This window comes from Schistocerca americana, chromosome 7, assembly GCF_021461395.2.
Source record: "Schistocerca americana isolate TAMUIC-IGC-003095 chromosome 7, iqSchAmer2.1, whole genome shotgun sequence".
Taxonomy (NCBI): Eukaryota; Metazoa; Arthropoda; class Insecta; order Orthoptera; family Acrididae; genus Schistocerca; species Schistocerca americana.
Genome location: NC_060125.1, coordinates 172,518,717 through 172,544,433, shown reverse-complemented (window position 1 = coordinate 172,544,433; position 25,717 = coordinate 172,518,717). Strand labels below are relative to the sequence as shown.

The window sequence follows — 25,717 nt, the reverse complement described above, 5'->3', positions numbered from 1 at the left end:
GAAATTTCTTTGTAAAAAAATACAATGGGCTGTTTCTTTATTAAGAACAGCAGTGTATTGTTGGCATTTAGGAAATATTTGTTTAAAAAGTGAACTTCATATTTAAAAGGTACCATCGAAATGAAAATGATAGTACAATTACTTTTATGTCATAAATGTGATGCTTCTGTATGGGATTGAAAGCTTTCTCTGCGAAATTCACTGATGAAATATCAGGTTATTATCAGAGTCGGGGCGTCGTGTTGTTGCAGTTTCCTCTTCAGGCGAAGTGATTGGTGTATGTCCAGTTTGTTCCTTTGTACTTAGTTGCCACCTCTGCCCAGTCCGGGCCGCGGCTGTCCGATCTTGGTGGTCCACCCCGGTCCTCACCCAGCCTGCTCTTATACTCTTCCTCCTACCATCTCGCATGGTCTGTTCGACTTGTTCGTCTTTTATCTATCTGTCTGTCTGTCTGTCTGTCTGTTTCTCTTGCCCTGTCCCTGTTGATAGTGTTCCCTAGGCAGTATCTGAGTGGGATACCTCGGGTAAGTGGTGGAATATGTCCCCTCATTGCATTCTGCTTTCGGGGGCTTCCGGCTGGTCCCTAGACACACATCGCCTGCCTTTCTTCCTATATCCCCACCTCCCCTTTCTTCTTTTTTGTCCTATACGTAGACTTCGTTGACCTTAACCTTAAGGTTTTATTCACCTGGGTTTTGCGCGATAGGCTATCTCTGATCTACCGTCATGTAGACCTGTATGTTCGAGGAAAAAGGGACTACGACATAGTAGTTTGGTCGCTTTAATCACCCAGCCAACCAATTTGTTCCTTTGTAGCCGCTGGACCACTGAATTCTCTGCCGGCGGCCCAGGAGGTAGGACATCAACCCAACACTTCGCCTGATAATGAGTAGGAAACTGATCGAAGCGTTACAACACGATGCCACGACTCGGCTGATAACCCGAGAAGATTTCATCAGTGATGCTCTGTTTCTTTGTGCTGTCACATACTTTTTCGTCGTCTAAGATGACATTTATGTATTCAGTGCTACAAAATAATCGATAACTGCCAAGAAAATGTACATATCGTGGTAGTGAGAAATTTTAACAGTCCTAGACGTACAGTTTGAAGACCGGTAGAGATTTACTTCATGAGAATTGAACAAGAACTGGTGAAAAATTGAAACAGCTTTCTCAGAATTAGACTATAATAAACAAGATATTGTACGTAGGACTTCCGCAACTGAGAGGCATGATCAAATCACGACCGTTTTCGAGTTTTTAAAATCCCATCTTCAGCTTCCAGACCTTCCACACAGTAGCGGCTGGCGTTCGTGTCGTGCTGCTGCCCAGTGGCGTACGGTTTCCATCAACATTTAATGATTGGAACTCTTGCAGTGACTGGCTCGACCGCATGTTATATATTACTAAAAACTAAAATTTCATTCACCTGAAGATAGGATCTTAAAATTGCGAAACCTGTCGTGATTTAACTAAATATTACTAAAACTGAAGCGGGTGTCTCTAAATTATCAACTCTGATAGTTGAGGAAAATCATGAAAAACCTAGATCATAATGACAGAACTGAAGTTTCGTCTGCGCACTACAGTGGCCTGAAACGCTAAACTCTGCCTTGTGAAATTACTTCAGCATTTCTCAAGATGTCTGTCTCGTGTCCGGAACAAACTAAACGACATGAAAACCAATACCAAACATCATGTGTAGTGTGTACGCGCTTCTCATAACTTTGTAGCGTCTTTATTTGTACATCAGCCTTAACGCAAGATGCACTACATCTGAAGTCTGAGTCAGGAATTTAGCTGCTTAGTAAAGTTCCTTCCATGCCAAGTAAAATATACCCGGATTTAGAGATGCAAAAGACTCTTCTTCGAAAAACTTTTTGATTATCCAGTTTCTAAAAATAACTTGTACTGTACTTTAAACTGCAGTAAATGTTAATAGACGATTAGAAGTAGAAAATTGTTGTAATAAGATTTGAAGAACCGCGTAAAAAATCGTGGCTGTACCAGTGCTCGCAGTTTACTGCAGAGGAGAGTGAAATACTTGCGTAGATAATATTGTAGAATTCGCAAGTATATGAAGCAGCCATTGTCAGACAGTGGAAGGTTCCGATATCCAGTCTGTAAAGGTCTGCAGTGTGTGGTTGCGATGTTGTTCGGCTTTCCATTTTGTTCGTTGCCGATACTCGTGCGCCTCATAGGCATTTGCTGTAGCAAATTTCCATCTTGCCGGTAAGTTTTTGAGAACATTGTTACGACAGTTGAAATGATTGGGGGTACTTGTCCTTTATCTACACAGAGGTAACTTTGTTTCAGTTGTACGATACAACAGACTAGGCGCGTATCGACGTTTTCGTAACGTTTCATGAAATTCCACTAAAATGCAGAAGTACTTCATGTTTCAAAACAAAAGCCGTGAATGTTCAGACGGCTGTTATAGGTGGAGATATTTGATGCATAGCAGTTGTTTAGAAATGCAGAGGCCATTACTTTGCAGCAAGCTGTGGGGACTGGAGGTGATTGTGAGAATTCAGACTGCGTACATCGTACAAGATTGCTGCTTCCGCGAAACAGCCGTTACAGAAATGATGGGTATAACTGTTTCCTCCTGTAGCAGTTCACATCGAGTGCAAGCAAACAGTTAGCAGAATGCAGCTGCAAATAAGCGCTCATTCGGGCGGAAAAAATATTATTATTTTTATTGCGGCTACACTACCGAGGCTAATTCATTTTGGTTCTAGAATAGATAGGTCTCTCTACTTCCGTATACTTCGAAGTTATTCACTTTTTTAGCTCTTCCGGACAAATTGTATGATTCAAATGATTTTACCCGCACTTTGTATGACTAATTCGATAAAGCCGTGGCCTATATACGCTCATCATCTTTCTTTGGCCAGAAGAGTTCTTACACTTCATGTGCAATGACTGCGATGGGAGAGATTCGAAAATCTTGCATTTCGTATTTCTTCTTAGTAGAATTAGGGTGGATTCAGAAAACACCTTAGTATCATTGATATAATTATGTTGTCGAATTTGAGGCCAAATGGCTCTGAGCACTATGGGACTTAACATCGATGGTCATCAGTCCCCTAGAACTTAGAACTACTTAAACCTAACTAACCTAAGGACAGCACACAACACCCAGCCATCACGAGGCAGAGAAAATCCCCGACCCCGCCGGGAATCGAACCCGGGAACCCGGGCGTGGGAAGCGAGAACGCTACCGCACGACCACGAGATGCGGGAGAATTTGAGGCCGATTTATGGTGATGCTTCTCAGTAAAAGTTGTACTGGGCCTCTGTTTGCAACTTAGCATGCACTGTTGATCTCGACGGTCGGCTGATAGCATTCTAGAGATATTCTTCCCAGATAACTAATGTTCTAATTACATACGCTGAAACTTCAGTTAAGGGGTTCAAATGGCGCTAAGCACTATGGGACTTAACGTCTGAGGTCATCAGACCTCTAGATTTAACTAATTAAACCTAACTAACATAAGGACATCACACACATCCATGTCCGAGGCAGGATTCCAACCTGCTACCGTAGCAGCAGCGCGGTTCCGGACTCAAGCGCCTAGAACCGATCGGTCACAGCGGCCGGCTCAGTTAAGGGGACACATTGTCGTACAATAGTGCCAAGCCTTCAGTTGCTATAACACTAGCCACATAAGACATGGTTAGGTACAGCTATTACTGCACTTGGCTGGGCTCGAGCTTTTGATTTAAGAAGTGGCATTACGTGCACTGTAGTACATGATTGAGTTCTGACTTGATGATGATGGGACAACAATTGTTTAATTGATGCGTCACGCGGAAAAAATGTTTAAAGTTATTTATGAGAAAGTGGTCAGAGGATTGAGGAGAAGATTGATGGAACTGCGAAATGAAAACAAGATTAATCGTACGACTGTATGAATTTCAAGAATTGGCTGTCTGTCGTTTATTGAAGATACGGCTTTATAAGCAGACGCTTTGTAAACAGCTAAGATGGGATCCTTTCATAAGATAACCAAACTGAAGACGTTAAAAGTAAAACAATAAATTCGAAATAATTTGGAATTCAGGAATTTAGGTAGCTAGCAGAGTGGTTATCACCAAGAGAGCTGCCTGAAGGAACATTATAGTGAAGAGCAAGGTAGACCAAGGCAGCCTTCTTAGTAATACCGCGTTATGTCGAACATCAGTTGATCTCAGTCAACGCCCAGCGAAGTATTTTTTCCATAGTGATGAGCCAGAAAGTTCGTATACCACATACCCCGTCTCCGACTTTTGGAGAACCTGCAAAACAGATTGGAAGCAACTCGGAGGGCCTAAATGAGAACAAGATATAAATTGTGATGAAACTAGTAGTAGTACGAAGAAATTAAGAACAGTAATAGGAACACTATACATCCATGGCTGCAAAAGAAGGATGGGACATGTAGGATCATACGCAAAAATCCTAGAAAATGTTAATTACGAGGACACACAAGCTAACTTGCTGAATGCAATTAATTGGTATGGCAATATAAACATTATCCGCAAGACCAGATTTCAGTAATGGAGCAAATACATTCAGAAATGTAAAGGGTCTATGCTGTTATAAAATGATAAATATTACACAGATAAAAAAAATACTGACACAAGAAGAGGAAGTTATTCAAATAAATCTTCTGGAATAAAACAGCAAACAGAACTGGTCCCAAAATTTTAGGTGAAATAGAGCGAGTAAGTAACTCAAAGGAACTATGACACAGAGTGGGCTAGAAAAATTTAAAATAGATGTAAGGGTTAACAAAATGGTTAGAGCCTATGGTTTGACAAAGAATGTTTACAATAAGAAATGCACATCTAGAAAAACAAAACACTTTCACAGTGGTACGACTAGAATATTTATGCGGATGTGAATGCCCAACGATCAACAGTAAGCTGGAAAGAATCGAGTTACTTGACAGACGGGTTGTTAGAAAAGTAATGGGTATTATTTAAACTACAGGTGGTTGGAAAATGAGAAGTAATGAGGAGAAGCGAAGTTTTTTTGGGCACCTCTACCGAGTGAGTAAGAACGAACTAACAAAACATATTTGCTATATTTCTGGAAGAAGAGAGTGACAGTAGCGTGGATTACAGAAATAATGAAAGAACTAGAAATGACATCAAAGAATTGGAAATAGCAAAAGTAACCGTTCTAAAAATAAAATAATAAATTTAGAAAGTTTTCCGAGCAGAAGTAAGAAATCTGGAACATGGCCAGAAGAAAGGAAGAGAGAATATAGGGAGAAAGAGGGAGTTCAGGAAAAATAGGAAACAACATAGAGAAAAGAAGAGTAATTGAAGTTGTTACGTGATCGTAGTTGCGCAATACGAAAATAAACGACTTTTGATCTTACACAAAGAATTGTTTCCAGATGTTTCCAAATACTGTATTATGCACATGGTAAATTCCCGAATGCGCTAGTAAGCACCGTCGTCTACGTACGTTGTTTCGTAACGACTTAACACTAATTTTACACAACGTAAAAGTGTCAGATGTGGTTAGTGCGCCTTTGATTGGAACACTTCTGTGCGATCGGCTCTCGGACGCATGACGTTTGGACCCGGTTATGTAACTCCGATGATAACTTTCTCTTGCCGAGTGACAAAAAGGTGTGCGTTCACCGTCGAGCGAGATCTTGGGAGCAACACTGTTCCACTTTTGTCGTGCATTACTGGCAACCATGTTGTTTTCCAAGGAGCGGGCCGGGTGTTTCCGTAGAGCAGCAGGAGCAGAGGATTTGAGGGGCAGTGGCCGTGTTGGCACGGAAGACGGCTCATTGTTCCCCGCGCCAGAAGAATGGGAGCGCCCCTTCCTTCCGTGCCCCACGCTATGCATTTCTTTCATTAGTCGTTCCCCTAGGTCACAGACCCGACCCCACTACACCCCACCGTTCACTGTCTTGTGTCGGAGGCGTCCAGTCTGCACTTGCCCCACGGCCAGACGTATTATTGTTTTCCTGGCACCATCTGTGTGGTGCGACAGAAAGCGAAACAGCCGCAAAATCTTAACGGCAACTTTAATAATAACGGGGAGTTGCTTGTTCCGCAAAAGAATCCTTTACTTTTCAGCCAAGGTGAAGGTTTCATGTGGCGCACAGTTACAATTTGATTTTTTAAAAATTAATCAGTCTTCTGACTGGTTTGATGCGGCCCGCCACGAATGCGTCTCCTATGCCAATCCCTTCATTTCTGTGTAACAATTGCAACCTAAGTCGTCAATTATTTGTCGGAAGCATTCCAATCTGTCTTCCTCTAGAGTTTTTGCCCTCTATAGCTCCCTCTAGCACCATCGAAGCCATTCCTTGATATCTTAACATATGTCCTATCATCCTGTACCTTCTTCTTGTCACTGTTTTCCATATATTCCTTTCCTTGGCGATTCTGCGCAAAACCACCTCAATCCTTACCTTATCAGTGCACCTCATTTCAGCATATTTTTTGGCAATACTTCGACTCTCCCCCGTTCTAGTTTCACCACAGTCCGTATCTTACTACCATACAACGCTGTACTCCAAAAGTACAAGACTTCCTCAAATTAAGAACCATGTTTGATACCGGCAGACTTCTCTTAGCCAAGAATTCTGTTTTTGTTTGTGTTGGTGTGCCTTTTTTTATCTTCCCTGCTCCATCGCCCGTGCATTATTTTGCTGTCTTGGTAGCAGAATTCCTTAACTTCATCTGCTTCGTGACGACCAATAAGTTTCTCGCTGTTCTCATTTCTGCTGCTTCTCACTACTTTAGTCTTTCTTCGATTTATTCTGAATTCATATTCTGTACTCAAAATTACTGTTCATTCCACTCAACACATCCTGCAATCCTTCTTCACTTTCACTGAGGGTAGCAGTGTCATCTGTGAATCTTTTACCGTTGATATCCTTTCATCTTGAATTTTAATACCATTCTCACGTCCTTTTATTTCCGTCGTTGCTGCTCGATGTGTAGAACGAATAGTAGGGGCGGAAGACTACATCCCTGTGTTACGCCCCTTTTAATCCGAGCGCTTCGTATTCGGTCTTGTACCATTTCTCATTGTCGAAAGGTTTTTCGAGGTCAACAAGTCCTATGGACGTGTCTTCACTTTTCTTCAGTCTTACTTCTATTATCAAACACGTCAGGACTAAAGCCAAATTGTTCGTCATGTAATACATTGTCAATTTTCTTTTTAATTCTTCTGTACATTATTCTTGTTACCGACTTCGATGTATGAGCTTTTAAGCTGGTTGTGCGAAAATTCTCACACTTGTCGGCTCTTGCAAATTCCGATGGAATGTTATCTACCCCTTCTGATTTATTTGGTCTTCAGTCTTCCAAAGCCCTTTTAAATTATAGTACCGGAAGCCATATCTTTTCCCTATCGACTCCTCTTTCTTCTTCTATCACTCCATCAGTCAGCTCCGTTCTGTAATCTGTTAGGGAAGTTCATAAATTTGTTATCGACCTGCAAAACGCTTAATCGTACTTACAATGTAGAGGCTAATGGCATAGTACTACTAAAAAGGTTTATTGTCGACTGCCAGTCAAGATTCGCTTAACCGTAAGTATCCATAATTTTGAGACTAATAGCGCAGTACTACAAAAAAATCGCAGTACTATCTTAGTTTTAATTGAGAGCAACTTTCGATGGATCAAGTGTAAGTATTATTTCGGAAAGCAAGAGTTAGATAAGTCTACATCCATACTCTGCAAGCCACCGTAGCAGGCGTGGTAGAGGGTACCCTGTACCACTATTAGTCATTTTCTTTCTGTTCCACTCACAAATAGAGCGACGAGAAATGACTGTCTATATACCTCTGTCGAGCCCTAATCTCTCTCATTTTATATTTGTGGTCCCTACGCGACATGTACGTAGGTGGCAGTAGAATCGTTCTGCAATCAGCCTCAAATGCCAGTTCTCAAGTAGTGCTCCTCGGTAAGAACGTCGCCTTCCCGAAGCATCTGCGAAACACGTGTTTTTCGAACCTACCAGTAACAAATCTAGCAGCCCACTTCTGAATTGCTTTGATTTCTTTCTTTAATCCGACCTGGAGTGTGGATCCCAAACGCCATGACTGTACTCAACAGCGGGTCGCACTAGCGTCCTATATGCGATCTCCTTTACAAGTTAACCACACTTTCGTGAGCGTCTGCTAATAGACCGTCGTCGACCATTCGACTTCCCTCCTTTAATCTTTACGTGCTCAATGCATTTCATGGTGCTTTGCAGCGTTACTCCTAGATATTTAATTGACGTGAATGTGACAAGCAGTATACTACTAACTCTGTGCTCCAACATGTTGGGTTTTTTCTCTCATCTGCATTAACGTACGTAACAAATGACAAAAGAAATATTTTTTTCTTGTTGCATAATTACAAATTAACAATTTTCCGATTTTTTTCGTTTGGTTGTACTGTGACACTAAGCTACTTGTCAAATTTCATGAGTTTAGCTCAATGGGAAGAACCATATAGGTTTTGGTGAGTGAGTTTACGAGTATGAAAATATGTGATACAAATGGCCGTATTTTTTAGTGGCATTGACTTTCCTTTGCCTTTTTTCACATTGCCAGTGGACCGTAGATATAAATTCCTACTTGATAGTCTTCCCATTCCTGAGCAAATTGGTTTTGAAATGTCAAAGGAACAGACGGACGAACAAAAAATGAATTTTGTAAGGGTTCCGTTTTTACCAATACAGGTACGGAATCCCAAAAAGAGGAAATAGTAGCATGCAAAGTCAGATTGAAAAAAGAGGAAAATGCGGGTAATAATATAGAACCAGTTCATGACACTACTCAGTTCGTGGAAAAAATGTTTTTTGGAGGCCAGGGGAAGATTCAGATATTACCATCAGAACTCGGCAAGAGATGCTGACAGCAGGATAAAGGAGCACTACACGTCCTCGGGCAGCACCGACCGCCTCATTCATAATTTATTGGTAGCTTCAAGTAGCACCCGAAAGCAGAAAATAATAATGCGTAAATCTTGTGGACTACAGTAGTTGACTGGGTACGCGTATTGACGAACAAATGTATTTAAGTGATCGTCTAGTGTTGGGGTTCTCGTACGAGAACAGTTCAGTGCAGTGCTGCCGGTTCGGTGCATTACAGGGACTGGCCATAGCGAGCAAGTTCGCCGCATCTGGAGAAAGTCGGATAGTCGGTCGCGTGATTCAGCTTGCCGCGGGCTGTGCTCGGCAAATGTTAAATTTACGTGGCACGGTCAAGAGCCGGCGGCGCCGAAGCGTCCGGCGTGCGACCTGGTGGCTCTAGGCTACGCAGAGGCGATGTGGGCTAGGCAAGGCGAGACTTGTCTAGGATAGGCCGGGGCAGAACGGAACGGCGGGCGTGCTGGCACGGCACGTGACTCGACACGACGTGACGTGACGTAGAGGCGGCGGCAGCAACAGCAGCCACTTTCACCTGGAATCCGGGAAAGAAGGCGGCGCTGCCAAAGCCAGCGGTGGGACAGCCTGGCCGCGCGGTGCGGCGATAGGCTGGCTGCAGATCTGCAAACCGAGGAAAACAGCACAGCGATTACAAGCAGTGTGTGTATCACACTCGTGGACTGGCCGAAGTACGCCGCGGTCACGTCCGGCACAAGACGAGCGAGAGTCACCCTCAGAATTATAGACATCGGAGACAGAAAATTCCTGTTAATGATAGTACATCGCCAATTAATACTAATCTTCCTTGTGTAGCTAGGCGGCGTTGGCTCAGTGGATAACACACCAGCCTCTTCATCTAAATGAGCGACGTTGAAATGCCACTCGGTCATAGTAATTTATACAGACGTGGTGCTTGGAAAAAGTCAGGTCAATTTCAACAGCCGAGGCACAAATATATTAACATACTGAACGTCCGTTTGAGCCTCTTCAGATTACGAGTTAATCTGTAATCTTTTGAAATGCCTCTTGGTGTGTATGGCAGTTAGTTTGCTTTAAGGGGAGCCGGAGGTGGTCAAATCCAAAAATTACGATTTTTTTTTTTTTGCTGCCGAAAATTAATTGGAACATTCCTCTTTAATGTAAACTTTGAATTATTGTTCTACTCGCCCTAGAGGTGGAGTTATTACCATTTTCCCCCACGCTTGCAGAAGAAATGGGCGGCCGCTGAATGCATCCAACACCCTCTCGTGACTTCCTGGCGAACTGCTTGGGATTTTCTCGGCCTGTTACGCATACAGCGCCTTATGTTACGCATACAGCGAGTGTGCAAGGGTTGACTTCATTGTTTTCTGTGACAAATGAACCGCTAAGAGCGCGGAACATCGTCTCTTTGCTGTTTACCGTTTCGAATTACTTCAGTGTTGCGCCTGTTGTTGGTAGTATTATACTTGTTGTGTATAGCGTTGTTCTGGTTACGATGCCACGTTTCAGTAACCGTGCATATAAGAGGAGGAAGAACGTAGGGAAAAGAAAATTAACACCAAGTTGCGATACTACAATTACTGAAACAGTGCGTTCTTCTGCTAAGCAACACATGGCCGGCCATAGCCCTGTGACATCTTCTAGCAAGAAGCTGAGTGGTGGAAGTGACAGATTTCGTATATGTTAGTGACAGTGATGATATTAACGAAGTACTGAATATTGGATTATTATCTTCTGTGCTGAAAGAAAGTGTTCTGTGCAACATGTGTTCAAGTGTAGGAGTGGGACTAGAGATAACAAAGCACTTTGGTTTAGCTTGTGAGATGAAGATAAGCTGTGCATGTTGCAAGTATCAAGTGACTTTCTACAATTCACATGCCAGTCTCTTTGGTGAAAATAGGTGATCTAGAGTGTTTGATGTGAATGTTCGACTTGTGTATGGTCTTCCATCCATTGGAAAAGGGTCTGCTGCTGGTAAACTGTTTTGTGGTATTATGAACTTGCCATCGCCTCCAAGCAAATTTGGGTACTACTGTGAACTGGTAGGATCCTCTGTTGAAGATGTGGCTTTGAAAACCGTGAAGGAAGCAGTGGAGGAATCTGTAGAAATGAACGGTGGTTCTAGGGATTTGGTAGTGGCATTAGATGGTTCCTGGGAAAAGAGGGGTCATAAATCCCTGAATGGGGTTGTAACTGCTACTTGTGGTGATAGTGCAAAAGTGATAGAATTTTTGAACGTTCAGTTCCCAGATACAACGTTAGGTACAAATACTACCTTGGGGATGGTGACTCCAAAGGTTTCAAGACTATAGAGGAACTGAAACCATATGGAAATGAATTTGTAGTTGAAAAGTTGGAATGCATTGGGCATGTGCAAAAGCGTAAGGGTGCATGGCTTTGAAGGCTCAAACGAACTTTGGGTTCAAGTAAGCTCAGTGATGGAAAGACAATAGGAGGGAGAGGCAGGCTTACTGATGAGGTGATTGAATGTCTACAGAGATACTATGGGTATGCTATAAGGCAAAATACTAGTAATGTTAGTGACATGCGAAAAGCAATGTGGGCATTGTTCCTTCATACTGCCTCTTCCAATGAATACCCCCAACACAGCCTGTGCCCAAAAGATTCCGGGTGCAAATATAATGCAAAAAAGGACAATGATCACAAACATGGTTTGCCAGCAGCTGTGATAAATGCAATAAAACCAATTTTTCATGACTTAGCACAGCCAGAATTGTTACACAAATGTCTACACGGAAAGACGCAGAATCCTAATGAGATCGTAAACAATTTGATTTGGAAAGTGATTCCTAAAAGGGTGTTTGTAAGCATAAAAACACTGCACTTTGGCATTTATGATGCAATGGCAACCTACAACCAAGGGAACAGTATGAAGTGTGAAGCTCTGAAGGCATTAGGATTTACAGCTGGGGTGAACACTGTACGAGCACTAAGAAATATTGACAGAGAAAGGATAAGAGAAGCAGAAAGAAGAGAAAGGCATATGAAGTATGATGGAACAACAGGCCAGAAAAGAAGACAGAAGAGGAAGCTTTTGGAGGATGAAGAAGAAGACCCTGATAATCCATCCTATAGTGCAGGAATGTATTGAGAAACTTTGATAGCCATTTCCCGTAAATTAGAATTTTTAGAATATAAGGAACATTTTCTCAAAATCCACTCAAGCTAGAGAGATGAAATTTTTATACAGCACTCCTAGTGGTCAAACTTACATTGTAACACAGCCATTTGGCAATATGTTCAGTAGTTTCATTTCAGTTTAATTATAAAGCAATTATTTGTAAAAAAAATTTGGATCATTAATAAAAAAATAATTGGAAGGAAACTAGAAAAGATACTCCAAAATCCCTCTGTCGTAACTGCAATACTAAACCACTCTATATGTAAAAAAAATTCAAATTTTTCTATTTGGTAGTTTATTCATAAATGTTCCTCAAACTTAGTGATTTTAACATGGGCAGCATAGGCACCTCCGGCTCCCCTTAAGAATTGCAGAATGCTGCATGTGAAAAGTCCTCAGTTACTTTTATAATTACAATAAATGGTTTTAGCTCTGTCATAAATTGCGTTGAGAAGTTTTTTTTTTTTTTTTTTCTTGATGATGACTAGTTTCGAATATCTCTGTTCATTTTCAAACCATCCGTATCGTTTGACAATACAAGTGATAACCTATGTACAAAACAGCCCCTCCCAGTGATGGTCGAAGCATCACTATGGGCGACGCAACAGTAGTATATAGACCACATAGGACGGAAATTAGTGTTTTCTAATGCAACTTGCGACTGGGCTACAACTATTCATTTCAATTAATTTGCTTTGTAGTTTAGTTTTCCAGTACTACGCTACACCTCTAAATGTATTTATTTATTTATTTATTTTGTGAAACAGCGCTGATGGTTTGGCAAGAAGTCGAAAACCGGTATTGATGTTACTTGTATGACCTGACGCTTGATAGATATAATTTAAAAAATATATATAGTTCAGATTTTACATATTTCATGTAAATCACCTAATCCGAATGATACGGTTATTATTATTCGTATCAGAAGTATCATGTTATTAAAAAGAAAGTGAAGTAAAAGTTACGGGATTTATTACACAAATTCCATGTTACAAAACATAGGTTTTTGAATAAGCGTGTTATTTAGATTAGCTCAGCCTAGACAGACTGGCACCTCGCCCATAGTTTCATGTTACAATGCCTCTTCTGATTTCATTTTGAGTATGCTCCAAACGTTGTGCGATTCAACTGCGTTAATAATCTTACTTGAATTCTTCACGTCACAATGTATGTGCATCTCGGCGCTATCCGGCGCGAATAGCTACCCATATACGTAGTTGGAAATTAAATTCAGACGGTGTTGTTTATCCCTGTGTAATCTCGTGAACCGTTGTATGTATTATTAGTATTCTGAGCAAATAAGAGGCTGTTGAAAGCGTGGTACCCGGATGACTGTAGGATCAGAGATAGGGTGAGGATTCATCTTTTAGCCTCGGAGTATCAACCTTTTTTCCTGCTTCACTTCTGTTAACTGCCGCCGGAAAACTTGAAAAGGGACAGCACGTTGGTATTACATCCTGACGTCACTGTCTGTTTTCTGTCCGGGTTAGAAATTGTAATATTAACGTTTTCATTAAGGGGGAAAACCATTTGTATTAATATGTGGCGAAAAATAATTCTGTGAGCGCAGTTCAGGTCCGCGTTGTACATTTTTCGTGAAAACGCCGGGTTAAAATTATAAGTGTTTCGTACTAAGATTAAATTCAGTTATGTCTCTTTAATACAGTGGTCACACACAGTAGTACAACGGTTAAAGAATAGATAAACTAAAAATTTGGGCTGTCGCTGACACAGTATGCCCGTTGGGCCAGATGTGTTTTTACGCTGCCGTAGGTCCCGTTCGCTGATCAGCAGACTTTTTCGGCCTTCCTCTGCCCTGCGTTTTCTATAATTCCGAGCATATTTAGGGGTATGAGAATCATATGAGGCGATGCCTTTTATTGTTTTGCAATTTTCAGTGAAATACTGATTTTCACTTCCAACGAATATTGGTATTGTCAATTTTTGGTTGTAGTGCTCTGCAAGCTCTTCATAAAGACACCCGAATCAATCTGTTAGCTAAACGCGTTACCAAGCTACGTCAGTTCGCAACGTTGCACAAAACAATTTTAATTCGTAACAATCATACGCGTGTGCCTACACTGGTACCAGACGTCTCTGGCAAAACAGATACTGTGCGACAACCACATACAGAACTGATTCATCCGTTGTCGGTTCAACCATTGCTTATATATTATTAATATCGTAATTTTTAGCGATTCTGGTCTGACGTTATTTTGTCAAACAGACCGACGGGCGAATAGACCTTTTCACGTAAAAAGGTTTGGATTTAACGTCGTACAGTGGTAGACGCCATTTGAGACGTGACACCGTATCGGTCTACAGAAGGAAATCGGCTGTCCCCTCTTCTGAGGAGCTATCCCGACATTCGCCTTAAGCAATTTAGGGAACCCATGGGAAACCTGAATCTGGATGGCTGGACGAGAACTTGAACCATAGTCTGAAAAAAAGAGTCCATTGTCTTAGCTAAACTTGCTCGGTAAATGAGATATGATGAAGCATTCAGGGGCGATGCTAAATAGTGAACGAAGCGGAGTGCTACACCGGAGACGACGACGTTACCCAGTACGACTTTCCTGAACGTGATAATGCTAAGTGGAGATCTTCCTCCTTCTTTCGCCACAAGGAGCCGGGACGGCGGGAGGGGAGATGGATGGGAGTTTTCCCACGGGACGGCACCTCGGCCAAGTTTTCCACGCGATTGCCTCCTAACTTGGACACCTGTGACGTGCAAAGTGCTGTCACTTTGCTGCTCTGCATTAAGTACGACGGGGCGGACTACCTGAAAAGGTCACGTGGACAAGCGTTTGCTGATAGATAGCAATGCTTTGCTTAGTGTGGTTTGCAAGAAGGGAGTCAAGTTCTTATTTCTCATATTTTCGTATTTCCGGACGCCTCACTTAAATGACGAACCGTTGGACCCCAGTGGTCACAACACAAAATGCACTTAACGGCATATTTTGCGGTTATTAGGTCCGCCAGTGTTGCTCACGGTTTGGTGGCGACAAGCGTCACTTGGTCGTGTTGGCTCAAGAATCTCTGCGGAACTTGCACTGATGGCTTACGAAGAAAAAAAAAGCTAATGCTGATGTGCGGATAGATAATGAGGGACGCTGGCGTTATCCCAGTACGTGAGACGACGCAAATTAAACAGCTGTCCACATTATCAATTAAATAATGCGGATGATGAATTCTTAATTCGGACCTACCTCCATTTCCCATTCGAACTCTGCAAACTCGTTCACATTCGTTCTGGCACACGCTTTGCTCGCAACATCGCGTTTACGTTGGCAGAGGCCAGTCTAGGCTGTGATTTGGTGTACAGGACCATTGTCTTAGTAATTTTAAGATGCATAAGATATTTCTTGTTAAACTCCTGAAAAATATGCTCAGACATCTTGTCAAATTCCAAAAGAATATTCCCCAAAAAGATTTTTGTTACCACATTTGAAAAACTAACAGACTGAAGTTGTTGAATTCTAAGGTTCTAAGAGATTATATTTTCCACTTACAGACACTCCTAAAATTTCACTGATGCGTTTCGATGAATTAGTGAACTAATGACACCGATTTTACTGAAGTGCGGTTGCGAAAAAGTGTTGATTTGCAGCGTTTTCGACTGAAACTTTCGAGCATTCCAAATTTTTACGCACTTGAAGTTTGGTGTAAGTTATATTTTCGTATGTTTTCTGCATTTCCAGATTAAAATCTTTTTAAGCCTATGTATACTGTAGATTAAAGTCCCCCGCCGTGTTTTCCTTCTGTATGTGAAGGGCAATGTCAAGAATTACTGTAGGGATTTTGATACAGTTTTCATTAATAGGCTGATTTTGGAGGAAGGTTTGTATGTGTAATTTATTGCCGGTACGTTAAAGAAGTTGTCCTACCGTCCATACTCAGTGCTGTCCGTGCGAAGCGCGGACTGGTCGCAAGTGGCTTCTAATTTTGATTGTTACGTTAAAATGCCCGTACCCCACTCCCCTCCATACCCCACTCCTCCCCACACGAAACTGAAAAGGAAAGTTGCACATTAAAACAGGACTAAGTGCTTTCCTTTCTTAGGCGCCATGCTACGCAGCAGAAGTGAGGAAGGGAGTCACGGGTTGTTGTTGTTGTTGGTGGTGGTGGTGGTGGTGGTGGTGGTGGTGGTGATATTTAATGGAAATGGTTTATTCATTCCTACTGCAATGTATGTCATTTCCACGCATTTACGTGGGTACGTGAATGCACCTGTTTAGATAGCGAACCACAATTGTATATCCTTTCATAACCATATCGCATCGAGTGGTGGTATCTTCCCGTCTTGTCAGTTGCTTACGAATTAATTATCTAACATTGCCTGTTGGAAGATGAGCTGCCGTACGTTAAACGTAAAAGTCCTGTGTTCGGAGTACAGGATATGATTATGTTCCAGCTCATGGTTCTAAGGGTACTAGATATCCATCAAAGTGGCTCTTCGGAATTCTTGTTATACGGACAGGAGAGTGCTATGTACTCCATCCCCACCATCCCTCCCATCCCCTTCTTATGCTCGTTCGTGGCTTTTTCTTCCTACGCAAGAGTCAAAAGAAATAAATATGAGGAAATCTTCTCTTGATGATAAGTATTACAGCATCATGAAGACTGTAACTTGCGTCACACGAGTACGACCGTCCTCTGGAAACGTTCTTATCTGCAGTAATCGCCCCACTTTATCTCCGGAGGCGAAGCAATAAACAGACGTCTTTAATAAAGAGCTATGAGGGGACGAGAGCTACGCCGGCACGTCAGTGCAGCACGTTCTCATCCGGATAGGTAGCGACGTCGGTGATCCCGCTAGGAATTGCCTGCTGAGCATCGGAAGTGCTAACGTAACCACCATCCGTGGAGAGCACCGGTCGTGAGTGCCATCTGTTGCGATTTGCGGATACCAGGCAACTCAACCGGGAATCGTAACTGTTCTGTAATGACTAAGTGAACTGTACCTGTGGCTATGGTAACGTTGGTCCAGTGCCCTATTCATCCTGTTCATGTCTTTATTTTTATATTCATCTGTAGTGTGTGTAGTATTCATTTACAGGATTGTGTAACTTCCAGGATACTATTGGCGTACATACAATTCTGGGAAATTCAGAGTGCACGCAATAATCGTTTAGTGCGACAGTAAATGACCTTGTAAGATGTGAAAGGCCGTAGATATACCACGTGAAGACGAAAGTATTTAACTATCTTTCTCTCTGTTACACTACGTGGAACGGAACGAAACCCCTGTGCTATGACACTGTGGAGATCTGGTTGTGTAATGGGCATTTCCCGATGTGATCGCGTCAAAAACGACAATATCTGGCAAAGACGTGGTAAATTTGTAAATTTCTCCAACAAGAACAACAGGAGAGAAGGCTGGATATTAGTACGAACATGAGCCGAGAGCAGCACATCGACTGGCCAGAACTGCGTACAGCTCAAAAAGTATCCGCAAGTGACCACGCTGACAGCCTAAGCAGAGACGGCATGGCGTCATTAACAAGGACAAGAACACCGTTGCCCTTAACACGGAAGCCGCAACAGATCGTGAAACATGGCGCTGAAGTAGCGCACCTAGCCATTATTGCGAAGCTGTGTAGAATGTGGGATAGCATACAATATTTGTATCCGTGAGATAGGGTCTAGAGGAAAATTGCGTACATTTAGTTCGTCGTAAAAGTTAGCTAGATAAACATGCCGCGCTCATATCAGCCATATTATTCAGTATTGCGCATTGTCCTACAAAATGGATGGGTTCTGCAGAAAGTGTCGCCGATTTTTTACTGTTTTCCCTTTTTTCTGTGCCTCAGACCTGGTCGCGGTTTCTGTTTGACTGCGAAGATGAACAGTAATACAGCGCATTGACGGGGGATGGTATATCGGCACAGTCGTATACGAGGATCGTCGTAACTTTCACATTGCTGCGGTTCTAACGAACTTGATTGTCGTGCTGACCCGTAATAACGTGCATCTTTCGTTTGATTGGCGTGTCAAATGTTGCTCGTACGTTTCAGCCATGTCCCATCCAGTGTAATGATAAGCGTAAGAAAGCCTCTCCTCCGCGTTCGTAACGGATACGAAATGTTTCAAATGGCTCTGAGCACTATGGGACAGTGATTTCCCTAAATCGCTCCAGGCAAATGCCGGGATGGTTCCTTTCAAAGGGCACGGCCGACTTCCTTCCCCGTCCTTCCCTAATTCGATGAGACCGATGACCTCGCTGTCTGGTCTCCTTCCCCAAAACAACCAACCACTATGGGACTCAACATCTGAGGTCATTAGTCCCCTAGAACTTAGAACTACTTAAACCTAACTAACCTAAGGACATCACACACATCCATGCCCGAAGCAGGATTCGAACCTGCGACCGTAGCAGTCGCGCGGTTCCGGACTGACGCGCCTAGAACCGCTTGGCCACCACGGCCGGCAGCGGATACGAGCAGCGTCGTATCGCAACCATTCCTGATTTTCCGTCGAATTATGCGTAACCCATCGTGATGCAGCAGTGATTAGCACACTGGACTCGCATTCGGGAGGACGACGGTTCAATCCCGTCTCCGGCCATCCTGATTTAGGTTTTCCGTGATTTCCCTAAATCGCTTCAGGCAAATGCCGGGATGGTTCCTTTGAAAGGGCACGGCCGATTTCCTTCCCCTCCTTCCCTCACCCGAGCTTGTGCTCTGTCTCTAATGACCTCGTTGTCGACGGGACGTTGAACACTAATCTCCTCCTCCTCGTGATGCAGTTTGTCATGCCTGGGCATTCCTTCAGTGTGTGAAGCATCGTCGTATGCGCCAATAATGTCTCTCGGGCCAGCCCACGATTCGTTGTGCGTCGATCACTGTGCATTAATGCATATTCCTCGGAAGCCTCGTGAAGACATTGATGACATCGACATGCTGTACCTCCTTCGGCACATTCAGTTCTTATCCTATTCCGGTCCTGTTTCAAAACACATCGTGACAACGGTACATTTGATCGTCCGCTCGACGAGGTTGTGTTCTTCTCGTGCTGAGCATGCGTGTGACGTGGGAGACCCTATTTGGGTTGAGGTAAGGTAGTGTGTGCACTACTCGGGGAAACCAAACTGGTACCCTAGACACGATGGCAGTACAGTCGTGTTTACGCCCCAGAAGCAGCGCAGGGATGAACCAATCGCGTCACTTTTCCAACATACATTCACAGTGTAGAGTGCGTGAAAAATGACTGTTATATTCAGGCTTTTTTTTTTAATAAAATTCCGTAGATGAACATTTCTTCTCGGAGTTTCTTAGCTAGTATGGGAGTCTAGTTTGGTGCGACAAAAGCTGGAAAGTTTTAGCGGAGACGAGTTTCTTTCTATTGCTCGTAATAACGGAGAAAGTGCTGTCTACTAATACATGTATGTGAGCGGTGCTCGACCTCCTTAGGCTTGAGATACACTACATGCAATTCAATCCCTTGAGAGATTTATTGCGTTAAAAATGATTTAAGCACAAAAAATCAACCATTTTGATTATACAAAATGTCTTTTGTGTTGCCTAGTGGAAGTGGAGCTTGACTCCTCCCTCCCTCCCTCCCTCCCCCCCCCCCCCCCCCCCCCCACGTTCCTGTTCCACACTGCACACCACACCCCGCAACTCATCCCGCAGCAAACCCTGAGTTCACTCCCCTTTTGGCGCTTACCGCAACTCCCAAATCCCCCTTATAACGCGCCAAGTTCGCCGGTACTGACCTCACCATGCAGGAGTAAAGGTCGTTGCTTGGCGCCAATGTTAAAGGCTTAGAAATGCAGATCGAGACGAAAGGGGCAGAGAGACTGTTCTCAGATTTACCGCCCACAAATACTTGGCGAAACAGTCAGCGAAGTCGTATTTTACAAAAACAGCCCATTTAAACATATTCATTTACAAGATTCGATAGGTCGATTCAAAAAATGACGGCGATGGACCCGTCGATCTCGATCAACAGGTTGAGCACCCCTGAGCTATACCATCAGTGAAAGACCGATTACGTGCATTTTACTGATTCTGTTTCGAGGCAGATATTTGAATCAGGCTCCCACCACCGACTTCTGCTTGTCAGCATTTGCTGGCATCTGTGCCGCCTTCTCTGTCGATATTGTCACACATTCCTCGTTGATAATGTGAAAAAAATTAATGGCTTCCCACGGAAGTATTTTCCGCGATCACTTTTCACGCATGCAGCCTACTTCGAATTGGAACGTGATTGTACCGAGTCACGTGAGCAAGTTAGTCCCTTCTACTGCCTTTTCGGTTAGTAATTAATGTGTGACATAACTGACGTTATTTGATTGTATTGCGTTGCCCCTCTGTGGTAGTGTAGCCGCTTTCAGAGATTCAACCCTCGTGTATGTTTTCGTGGTTTGCAATGTTCAAAATGGTTCAAATGGCTCTGAGCACTATGGGACTTAACTTCTGAGGTCATCAGTCCCCTAGAACGTAGAACTACTTAAACCGAACTAACCTAAGAACATCACACACATCTATGCCCGAGGCAGGATTCGAACCTGCGACCGTAGCAGTCGCGCGGTTCCGGACTGAAGCGCCTAGAACCGCTCGGCCACCGCGGCCGGCGTTTGCAATGTATACGATTTTAAAATACTAATCGCCTCCGGACTTGGACAACACGCGCACCACCCTGCAACTTGCCACGGTGTACGGAACAAACGTATGGGGAGATCGACCAGATTGGAGGATGAGACACGGGTGTCCGGGCGCCCCGACGGTGCCGCTCCGACGGTCGCGGAATGCGTACGGGCCCCGCCTAGGCCAGTAGCGGTACCCGGGCCTTCTTGTCGCCTCCCTGCTGCCTGCTTGCCTGCTGCTCCTCGCCTCTCCCACGTCTTTCTCGCCTGCTCCGGTTTCGTTTCCATCACAGTCGCCCTCGCCGGACTACCGTTCCTCAGCGAATCGGGCCGCCCCGCTATCCATCTAGCCGATTGGCACTTTCCTCTCCTGTACGCTGTTCTTTTTGTTTGCAGGCCACTCAGCAGCAATTCCCTCACATTTCGCTTACACGTGGGCTTTCCGCAGCTCCACAACCTACTACTCGAACTGGCTTTTCGGATGTAAGCGCAACGCCTCTGTAGTGTCAGTACGCATGTTCCTTCTTCTTTCCTCTGGCTGTAATACACACAGGTGACAAATGTAATGGGATACCTCTTAATATCGTGTCGAACCTCCTTTTGCTCGGCTTAGTACAGCAGCTCGACGTGGCATGGACTCAACAAGTCGTTGGAAGCGCCTACAGAAATCTTGGCGCATGCTGAATCTATAGCCGTCTATAGTTGAGAAAGTGTTGCCGGTGCAGGATTTTGTGCATGAACTGACCTCTCGATTATGTCCCATATCGGGTGATCTGGAGGGTCAAATTATTAGCTCGAATTGCGCACACTGTTCTTCAAGCCATTCGGAAACAGCTGTGGCCTGGTGACGTGGTGCATTGTCATTCATAAAAATTCTATCGTTGTTTGGGAACGTGAAGTTCATGAAAGGCTGCAAATGATCTCAAAGTAGCCGAACATAACCATTTACCTTTGTGGCCGAGAGGTTCTAGGCGCTTCAGTCTGGAATCGCGCGACCGCTACGGTCGCAGGTTCGAATCTTGCCTCGGGCATGGATGTCTGTTATGTCCTTAAGTTAGGTTTAAGTAGTTCTAAGTTCTAGTGGACTGATGACCTCAGATGTTAAGTCCCATAGTGCTCAGAGCCATTTGAACTTTAACCATTTACAGTCAATGATCAGTTCGGTTGGACCAGAGGGTCCAGTTAATTCCATCCAAACACAGCCCATACCTTTATGGAGCCACAACGAGCTTGCACAGTGCCCTGTTGACAAATTGGGTCCATGGCTTAGCGATGTGTACCCCATACTCGAACCCTATCATTGACTCGTACCAACTGAAATCGGGACTCATATGACCAGACCACGGTTTTCCAATCGTCTAGGGTCCAAACGCTATGGTCATGAACCTAGCAGAGGCGCTGCAGGCGATGTCATGCTCTGAGCAAGAGCCACCTCCGTTGGTCATCTGCTGCTATAGCCCATAAACGCCAATTTTTGCTACCTTGTCTTAACGGATACATTCGTTGTATGTTCCACATTGATTTCTGCGTTTATGTCAAACATTGTTGTTTGCCTGTTAGCGCTGTCAACTCTACGTTCTGCATTGTCCGTGGTGATAGGTAGTGGCAGAAATTTGGTATCCTCGGCAAACTGTTGACACTGTGGATTTCTCAATATTGATTTCCCTAACGATTTCCGAAATTGAATGCCCCCCATGCGTCTGGCTCCCTGTGCCATTCCGCGTTCTAAGTTCGTTAATTCCGGTCGTGTGGTCCCTAAAACGTAGTAAACCTTTCACATAAATCACCTGAGTACAAATCACATTTCCACCAGTGCAGTGCCATCTTGTACGTTGCGTACGCGGTGCTACCACCATCTGTATATGTGAATATCGCTACCCCATGACTTATGTCGCCCCTAGGTATTTAGGAACCAACCAGCAGTACAGGGTGAAATCCAGCTGTTGGAAAATTTACATCTGGCCAAAAAGAGAAACAGACTAAAATATGTTCCATTTCTTACCTTATATAGCTGTTTTTGCTGTCGTTTAAAGAATTAAGACCAAGCATATATTAAACAGTTATTTTGACATACAACATTTTTGGAGAACAAAGACGGTTATGTGATACATGAAGTTGTTACTACACAGCAGCAACAAAGCACAATTTGGATTTCGTCTACTTCGTTAGAAACCATCGTTATCGGTTTCGAATCTGCAAATTCATTATCACATGTTTTACGTGATTTAACACACACAGTTAATGGACCGTTTATTATTAAATTGCCGTGGAATGACCACCAGCAACATTTGTTTGTATCGTCTTTCTTGGAAGAAAAACACGTGCAGTTTTCCTTGGTTACTAGTAAACTCACTGCGGTCTTCATTGGTATTAAGGTTCTTGGGGCAACAAAAAACAAAATGCCTCAACGCACCATGTGCTTTGATTCTCAGTCCACCAACCTCCTCACACCCTCATTCCCTTAAAGAATCAAACTCCCACTTGTAAAATAGCGAGAAAAAGTTGAGAAAACGTTTAAAATTATCTGTAAAATTTGTCGGAGTTCGCTAAGGGAACTGCTGAAATAGTGGATGAATATAGTCTGGGTAATTTGCGCGCATTGTTTTACACTGCCTCAAGGACATTATGCCAATTTCCAGTTTTAATAGTTGCTGTGTCAAACCTTAAACATATAGTTAAACCTCTTACTAATTAGGACCTCATTTTGAATCTTTAAATTCGAGCATAATTATATGACATAACGAAAATCAGATCTTTTCTACTCATGGAGGTCGTTAGATGAGAAACCTGCAAATATAATTGTGCACCGTTTTAGCCGTAATAATGAACACGTGTAAGGATGAATAACGGTGTAAGCGTTAGTTGTTAGAGATAGACGATAAATCAAATGTCCTCGGTGGTCATTTCACTGTAGTTTACCTTTAAACCACGTGATGCGACAGACGCATGTAAATCGTCTGACGATGAATTTATAGATTCTAAAAGGATAATTGTGCTTTTTTTAATCAAATAAACTAAAACCAAATTGTTCCTTTTTGCTGCTGTGTATCAAGATTCTAAATTATTAAATGATATGAAGTTCGAAAGCATTAAGGTCGGAGTTTAAGGATGTCGTTAGTCAGCGGTAGTTTGAAGTTTTTTTACCCCAGCGTTTTGTGGTCTTCTCCAATGTAGCACGCAATGTTGCAACACATTTTCGTTATTAATAGCTCTCTTTTGATGTTTATTTTTGTTGCTGCAAAACTGGAGACGTCTGTAGAAGTTTTTAAATGGTATGAGAACTCCCCACTTCCATTATTCACTGTGTGTCTCTGGGGCCCTTAGCACTGTAACTACAATGAAGAAAACGCCATCTGCGTCACTTTGTTTTATGTTGATAACAGATCTCGACCCTTGATACAGGTCATCGTCAGATGCATACAAGTAATTTCTTCGACACACACGACTCGGTAGCGGGACGACGGTTCAAAGAAAACTCAGTGACAGTTAATCGTACGGAACCGAGAGTGATCTGTATGACTGATAGAGCGGTTAGCCATACAAAACAAAATGACGCCGGTTGTGTCATTACTCAAATAAAACACAGCAAGTGACAAAGACGCTGTCCCTTCCTTTTTGTCAACACCTGCTAAATTCGCTTTGTGTAAAATAATAAAAATTCTGCGCGCAATGATTAAAAATTAGTGATGAAATTCTTGCTATGTGGTGTCTAAAAACCACATAACACTTTCATGTACGCACTTCATCGCCTGTCCCGTCAGGTTAAGCAATTATCTACCATTGTTGGTATTTTAAAACACTTAGAATTTAAATAGGTGTACTTCGAAGCATGTCGGTAGGATGTTTTTAGCCTGACGTTCCAGAAGTATCAGATAACAATAATATTTGATAATTATAACATGTTCAATCTCGTTTTAAATTATGTTGAAAGACTTGCTAGTTTGTGGCAATGACTTTCACTTTTCCTTCATTTCTCCCCTTGTGTGGAAGGCAACTATTGCAGTAGTGGAAAATAGTTGCAAGTCGGTCTTTGGGTTTAAATTGAAAGTAGTTACGAAACGTACTGCTGGAATCTGAAATTAATGGCTGTCTTTGCGAAGGAATGCCTGAGCTTTTTTAACGTAGTGACTCACTTCGTGCGGCGGCCCCTTTTAAAGAGTACTGTCACCCAGTTCCGCGTCTCGTGTTCCCATTTCCGAAGTGCCTAACGCTGTCCTCTCGCTGATGTCCCACTTCCGACCGCACACCCTTAGCCCCACTTCGCTAGCGTAAGTGAGCGGGGGAGAGGAAGGTATCGGCAAGTTCAGATCTATAGTCGTGGTTCGATGTTCCGTGCAGATGTTTCCCAGTTTCCTCTGATGTCGCATGGGCTTAACACTGGTAATGTACAAGTCATACGTAAAGTCCCGGAGCTTTTTAAAAGATCTATTGCTAGGCAAAAAGTGGTAAATGAGCCAAAAGATTTCTGAAAAGTGTTGAAACCAAAGCCTGAGTGATCTCGAAATGTAGGCCGTAGTAACTACTGCCCCATGCAAACAACGAAGGTTAGTAGAATTCATCTCCTCTTTTCCTGTTGGTTTTGAAAAATTAACGTGTTTATACATTTCCTAACACAGATATCGCGGTGATATCTACCTAGAGGTCAAAAGTGTCCAAACACCTATTCAAATTCCATTAGTCTTACGTTCTTTTCACAACAGGTTCCCGCTGTGGCCATCGTTGCAGTATGTGAATGACTTGTATTCACTTCTTCGCGGAGAGTTACGCATCCATTATTGTTAGTCGCCAGCGTGAGTAGGACATTCTTTTCGTCAAATCACTCCCCTGCACACTAGAACAATACCAGGTTTTGTGTGGCTTTTTCCGCAGCAGGTTAAGGGGCTTTTTTTTTTTTAAACAGCTAAACACCTTTTCCTTAATGCAGTCTGATATCTATTATTTACGTTCCAGACACGTTTCGGCTTTAATATTAAAGGCGTATCAATAAATTTAACCTGAAAGAATAGTTTAGTTTGGACCACTGGTCACCGCAGATTCGAAACAGCTCACACTATGATTTTTATACCAATAAAAATTTAATTTACAGTTACTTGTTTGTCCTGCCAAAATCTGTTTCTTCTTT

General features: G+C 43.1%; 1 protein-coding gene across 1 annotated transcript in view; it reads left to right on the top strand.

Moving 5' to 3' along the window:
* Window positions 1-25,717, top strand: part of LOC124622825 (RNA polymerase II elongation factor Ell-like) — a 384,934-nt gene that overhangs the window by 41,755 nt on the left and 317,462 nt on the right. The window lies entirely within an intron of this gene.